The sequence below is a fragment of the Mobula hypostoma genome, chromosome 5 (genome assembly GCF_963921235.1).
Source record: "Mobula hypostoma chromosome 5, sMobHyp1.1, whole genome shotgun sequence".
Lineage (NCBI taxonomy): Eukaryota > Metazoa > Chordata > Chondrichthyes > Myliobatiformes > Myliobatidae > Mobula > Mobula hypostoma.
In genome coordinates this window covers 31,601,171-31,608,317 of record NC_086101.1, presented here as the reverse complement: position 1 = coordinate 31,608,317, position 7,147 = coordinate 31,601,171, and the positions used below count along the sequence as shown (strand labels likewise).

General features: G+C 45.1%; 1 long non-coding RNA gene across 1 annotated transcript; it reads left to right on the top strand.

Annotated features, from left to right (window-relative positions):
• The first annotated feature begins 374 nt into the window (after positions 1–374).
• On the top strand, positions 375–4,821 carry LOC134346174 (uncharacterized). Its single transcript, XR_010017849.1, has 3 exons — positions 375–582; positions 2,654–2,778; positions 4,733–4,821. It is a non-coding gene; the product is annotated as an uncharacterized LOC134346174 (long non-coding RNA).
• The last annotated feature ends 2,326 nt before the right edge of the window (positions 4,822–7,147 follow it).

Sequence of the window (7,147 nt, the reverse complement as noted above, 5' to 3'; positions counted from 1 at the left end):
CACAAATGTTGTATGTTTATTTTAGTCATGCAAGTTACATTTAATTTGTGTTATTTTAAGTCTATGATAACTTTTGTATGTCATATTTGTAATGTACTGTAGTGCTAGTGCAAAAGAAAACTTCCCTGGTGTTTCTACCCAGGGTGTCTGTACATGACAATAACCTTGAGCTTGAAACTTGCTCACTCTCATGTTGAGGCTCCAGGATCAAACCTTCACCAGAGATCTCTGCCCAGTGACTGGTAACAGCTCCATCTGGTTGGCTGTGGGAAGACTCGATTCATTGTAACTTAGTCTTTTAAGCACATATGCTTTTAATTATCTTGCTTTAAATATAAATTATTCAATGATTTACTTCCAGTTACAGCTGGAAGGAAGGACAAGGATGGAAAGACTAGAGAATCTTGGATGTCCAGAGAGGTGATGAATTTGGTCAAGAAGAAAAAGGAAAAGTATGTAAAGCTTCAGAAACTGGGATCAAGCGAAGTACATGAAGATTATAAACAAGCCAGAAAAGAACTGAAGAAAGGAATTAGGAAAGCCAGGAGGGGCCATGAGAAGTCCTTGACAAGTTGGATTAAGGTGAATCCCAAGGCAGTTTATACATACATCAGGAGCAACCGGATAACTGGGAGAGGGTAGGAACCACGCAAGGATAGAGAGGGGGACATTTGCTTGGATGCAGGGAATGTGAGTGAGGTACTTAATCCTTTGCTTCAGGATTTATCAAAGAAAATGATATGAAGGAGCAGGAGATCAGTGCTGAGTGTATAAATATGTTAGGACATTTAGAGGTCAAGAAGAGGAAATGCTGGGTCTCTAAATGAGTACTAAGGTGGATAAGTCCCCAGGAACTGATGTGATTTACCCCTGATTATTGAAGGAGGCAAGAGACGAGATTGCTGGGGTGTCAGGATGCAGAATCAGGGACCACATGCAGATCAAGTACTGTTGTGCACTGTGATAGTTACTGAGTAGCAAATCCAGAGGGGCAAGAAAGTCAGTGTCAAAGTTCAGGCAGAGGTCAAAAATTCCAGAGAAATCCAAAAACCGGAATCGGGAAACAGGCAGAGATGACAGAGAGACAGACAGACAGACAGACTCAGGAAAACTCACTAGCACAATCTGGCAACAAACAGGTGAAAACACAGGACTAAAATACACTGAGCAATAAACAGAGGCAGATGACAGGTGGAGCACAATGACACAGAGGTGATAGCAAAACAGGTAATGATGAGAAACGGGTAAGAGGCGGAGTACTCAGTAATACAGGGGCCGGAGTAGAGAAGGAGTAAGGTCAGGAGCACATGGGGCATGAAAACAAACAAAAGCACATAGCAATACAAAACCACAGACTGACGGCTTGGGGGAAAACATACAAAAAGACAAAGTTACTGACAGAGGTACTGACATGGGTCTTGATCAGTATCTTCATATCTGCTCTAGGCATAGGTGAGGACCTGGAGGACTGGCTTATGTTGTACCTCTGTTTAAGAAGGGAACAAGGAAAAATCCTGGGAACTATAGACAAGTGAGTCTCACGTCAGTTGTAGGGAAATTGCTGGATAAAATTCTGAGGAATAGGATATATGAGCATTTGGAAACCCATGACCTAATTAGGGAGAGTCGGTGTGGCTTTGTATGGGACAGGACATGTCTTACCAATTTGACTGAGTCCTTGACAAGGTGACGAGCGTGATTGATGATGGTAGGGCAGTGAATGTTGTCCACATTAACTTTAGTGAGGTGTTTGACAAAGTCCTTCATGGGAGGCTAATCCAGAAGATGAATATATGTAGGGTCTACCGTGAATTAGCTGTTTGGATTCAGAACCTGCTTGAACATAGAAAACCAGAGGGTAGTGATTGAAGGGACTTATTTGAACTAGAGGTCTGTAATTGTGGTGTTCTGCAGGGATCTGTGCTGGAACCTCTGCTATTTGTGATGTTATAAATTACTTGCTTGAAAACGTAGATGGGTGGGTTAGTACGTTTGCAGATGATACCAAGATTGGTGGAGTTACGGATAGTGCAGAATACAGTGCAATATAGATCAGTTGTAGATATGGGCAGAGAAATGGCAGATGGAGTTTAACCCTGATAAATGTGAGGTGCTGCACCTTGGTAGGGCGAATACAAGGAGGCAGTGAACTGTTCAGGGCAAGATCCTTAACAGTGTTGCTGAATAGGAAGATCTTGGGACCCAAGTTCATAATTCCTTGAAAGTGGCTACACAGGTCGATAGGGTGGTTAAGAGGGTTTATGGAATGCTTGTTTTTGTTAGTCCAGGCATTTAATTCTAAAGTTATGTTGCACTTTATAAAACTCTGGTTAGGCCACATCTGGAGAATTGCGTAGAGTTCTGGTTGTCCCACTATAGGAAAGATGTTGAGGCTTTGGAGAGGGTGCAGAAGAGGTTTATCAGGATGCTGCCTGGTTTAGAGGGCAAGCACCATCACGGGCTGGATAAACTTGGGTTGTTTTCTCTGGAGCACCAGAGTATGAGGCGAGATCTGATAGAGGTTTACAAGATTATGAGAGGCATAAATAGAGCCCAGACACAGGTCCTGCAGGGAAAGGGATGAGCAGGGCATTAAGTTTACCCTGAAGAAGGGTCTCGGCCTGAAACGTCAACTGTTTACTCTTTTCCGTAGATGCCGTGTTCTTTCAGCATTTTGTGAGCATTGCTTCGGATGTTGAGCTTCTGTGGACTTTCTCGAGTTTGAAGTTTACCCAGAGACTGGTGATCCTCCAGAACACAGCACTATGATTGGACGGGGTGAGTTTGGCTCTGGGTGACATTTACACCGATTGTTTGGGCCGTGACTGTTCTCGCCGCACCTTTGGTTTCAGTCATGGGACAGTCACAGCTACATCCCCCTGGCAGACCACAGGGACACAATAACTGAAACCCAGTCAGTGCTGTGAGCCACCCCTCAACCTGCAGTGACTGAGCCTCCCCACACAGTCCACCCCCTACTCTCCGTGTGCTGAGAGGAAATAAAAATAGGAAACACTCAGCAGAATCAACATTTCAGGGTTAATGACCTTACATCAGAGAGGAGGGAAGTTAGAATAAATATTATGTTGTGGAGAAGGTGTGTAGGGTGGGGGAGAAGGGAGAGAGTGTCTGTGACCAGACAGGGACAAAGAAACAATGGATGACACCAGTGGGGTTGGTTCTGGTTTAGAAAGGGCAGTGAAGGTTTGTTCGTCACGGCTGAGCTGTCAGAAGGAGACGAGTGAGTTTGTTTGAACATGAGATCCAGAGCTGAGAAATAGTGCAGATGCAGGAAATCTGAGATAATAGAGGACACTTTTGAGTATGCCCAGCAGGTCAGGCATCATCTGTGGAGAGGGAAAACTGAGATAGTGTTTCATATTGATTCCCTTACATCAGCATTGACCAGTTCTGATACAAAGTATGAAATCTGTTGTCATGGTCCGGTCTGTGAAGTCCGCATTCCAGTTCACGGTCCGGTCCATCAATCCGTATTCCAGGTTTTCTGGTTTTCCCTTGTCCTGTTGTGTGCCTTAATTGAGGCACATGATTCTGATTTTGGGCTGGCTAAATAAACAGCTCCTGCATTCAGCTTTAGTTGCTGGACTGTTCCCTTCACCTTGAAGCTGTGCCTGAAGCCTTGCCTGCAGCCTCTGCCTGTAGCCTTGGCCTGAAGACTTGCCTGCAACCTTGCCAGCGTCCTTGCCTGTATCGCTGTCAAGTTCTATCGCTGGAGCAAGACTGGAGCCTTGTTGTGCCTAGATAAAGAACTGTCTTTTGTTGTTTGGAACTGTCTCTGTGTCCACGCCTTTGCTAGTTAGGTCTGGCCGTTTGCTGCTACCTAGTGTTGGGAACTGTGTTGTTGTGTTTAGCGTTCTGTGTATGAGTCCTGGCCCTACGTCCTGTTCCCAAGGAGGGATCCCGGCTCTGTGTTCCATGTTCCTGTCCCCTCAAGACCAAGGTTCTGCATTCCTGTCCCCTCAAGACCAAGGCTTTGTGTTCCTGTCTCCCTTGACCAAGTCAAGGCTTCATGTTCTCATCTTGATCATGTGCCTCACCCAGCCCAGGAGTACCTCGCCCAGCCTGGTGCTGGGGTTTCCTCGTCCTGTCCAAGCCAAGTCCTAGAACCTCGTGCTGTCCAAGCCAAGTCCTAGAACCTCGTCCTGTCCAAGTCAAGACTTTGCGTTCTTGTCCTGTCCATGTGCCTCATCCTGTGCAGGAGTTCCACGTCCTGTTCTGTAGCCATGTCCTGTCCTTGCCAAGATCCTAGTCCTGAGTGCTAGCCTAGACCCGGGTTCCAGTTCTGAGGCAAGACCCAGGTTCTGAGTCCCAACCAAGACCCAAGTTCTGGGTCCTTGTCCAGGCTCTGGTTCTGGAGTTCTGTGTCACTAGTCCAGGCTCCTTGTTCCTAGTTCCTTGTCCCAGTTCTGTGTTTCTTGTCCATGTCCTAGCCCAGGCCCTGCATCCTAGTCTCGTCCAGGGCCTGTGTCTATGTCCAGCGTCCTTTCTTCCCCACTTCCCTTGCTTTCTTGACACCTAGTCCTGTTCCGAGTACTTCACTCTCTGTGTCCTGAGCATTTGGGCCCGCTCCCAGCGCCCACCTTATGACATCTGGTTAATTGAAGTGGTTGAATTTAGCATCAAGACCTACCACCTACAACATTCAAAGTATTTTTTAAATCAAAGGACATATATGTTACCACATACTACTTTGAAATATATTTTCTTGCAGGAATTTACCGAAAAAATAAAAACGACAGAACTTATGAAAAAAGCTATACATGAACAGACAGAGACTGACAAGCAACCAAAGTGCAAAAGAAGACAAATGGTGCAAATAAATAACAGAAAAATGAAAACATGAGTGATAAAACCTATTTGAAAGTGAATGTAAGTCAGAGAATCAGGTTAGAGTAGTGGCGATGGAAGTTATCTACGCTGGTTGGAAGGTAATAACTGTTCCTGAACCTGGTGGTGTTGCATCCAAGACTCTTGTATCTCCTGTCTGACAACAGCAGCGCAAAGAGGGTATGGCCTGGATGGTGAGGTCTTTGATCCTTGATGGATGCTGCTTTACTTTGGCAGTGTCTCCATGTAAATGTAGCCTGTGATGTACTGGGCTGCTTCCGCCTCTTTCTGTAGCCTATTCCACAGCAGCCAGTTTGGATTCTCTCCACTGTTGTCTTTGTGATGGCACTTGTGTGCTGGCCCTAAGGCACATCTCTGATACGTTAACACCAAGGGATTTAAAGTTGCTAATCCTTTTCAGCTTTGATCCCCTAAAGAGGACTGGCTCATGAACCTCCAGCTTCCTCCACCTAAAGTCAATAATCAGCTCCTTCATTTTGCTGATGATGAATGAGGGGTTGTTGTTGTGGCACCCCTCAGCCAGATTTGCAATCTCACTCCTATATGCCAATTCATCACCATCTTTGACTCAGCCAGTGACAGTGTTGTCATCAGCAAACTTAAACATGGCATTGGAGCTGTGCTGTCCACACTATCATAATTACAAAGCGAGTAGAGCGGGGAGGGGGCGGGACAGTGAATCAATCAACCATGATGGAATAGCAGAGCAGACTCAATGGGTCAAATCACCTAATTCTGCTCCTGTCTTTTATGGTCACACAGCCCCGTGGTGTAACTGTGCTGATCGGAAGTGTGGAGGAGATGTTGTTGCCAATCCATACTAACTGGGGCCTGTCTGTGAGGAAATCTGCATGGGAAATAAGTGAGGTAATGTCCCCAGTTCAATTTGTCTGCATATGGTCCACGATTCTCTAAACTATTCTCCTCCATCTGCCTATGGCAAGTGCTTTTTAAATATAATTTTACCATCTTCCTCTGGCAGTTGGTTCCATATTCCCACTGCTTTCTGTAGAAAATGTTGCCTCTGAGGTCTCGTTTTTATCTTTCCCCTATTATCTAAATTATACCCTAAGTTACAAGATGTTGAACTGATGATTGTACTAAACTTCATTATAAATAAGACTATAAGACTATAGACCATAAGATATAGGAGCAGAAGTAGGCCATTCAGCCCATCGAGTCTGCTCCACCATTCAATCATGGGCTGATCCAATTCTTCCAGTCATCTCCACTCTCCTGCCCTCTCCCCATACCCTTTTATGCTCTGGCTAATCAAGAACCTATCTATCTCTGCCTTAAATGCAGCCAATGACTTGGCCTCCACAGCCACTCGTGGCAACAAATTCCACAGATTTACCACCCTCTGACTAAAGTAATTTCTCCACATCTCTGTTCTAAATGGATGGCCTTCAATCCTGAAGTTGTTCCCTCTTGTCCTGGACTCCCCTACCACAGGAAATAACTTTGTCATATCTAATCTGTTCAGGCCTTTTAACATTTGGAATGTTTCTATGAGATCCCCACTTATTCCTCTGAACTCCATGGAATACAGACCGAGCTGCCAGACGTTCCTCATACGGTAACCCTCTCATTCCTGGAATCATTCTCATGAATCTTCTCTGAACCCTCTCCAATGTCAGTATATCCTTACTAAAATAAGGAGCCCAAAACTGCACACAATACTCCAAGTGTGGTCTCAAGTGTCTTATAGAGCCACAACATCACATCCCTGCTCTTGTATTCTATACCTCTAGAAATGAATGCCAACATTGCATTCGTCGTCTTCACCACCGACTAAACCTGGAGGTTAACCTTTAGGGTATCCTGCTCAAGGACTCCCAAGTCCCTTTACATCTCTGCATTTTGAATTCTCTCCCCATCTACATAATAGTCTGCCCATTTATTTCTTACACCAAAGTGCATGACCATACACTTTCCAACATCGTATTTCAATTGCCATTTCTTTTCCTATTCCCCTAAACTATCGGTTTCTCTGCAGACTCTGTTTCCTAAACACTACCCGCTCCTCCAGCTAACTTTGTATCATCAGCAAATTTAGCCACAAATCTATTAATCCCACTGTCCAAATCATTAACATACATCATCAACAGCAGTGGTCCCAACACTGACCCCTGTGGAACTCCACTGGTAACTGGCAGCCAGCCAGAATAGGATCCCTTTATTCCCACTCTCTGTTTTCTGCTGATCAGCCAATGCTCCACCCATGCTAGTAACACCCCTGTAATTCCATGGGCTCTTATCTTGCCAAGCAGCCTCA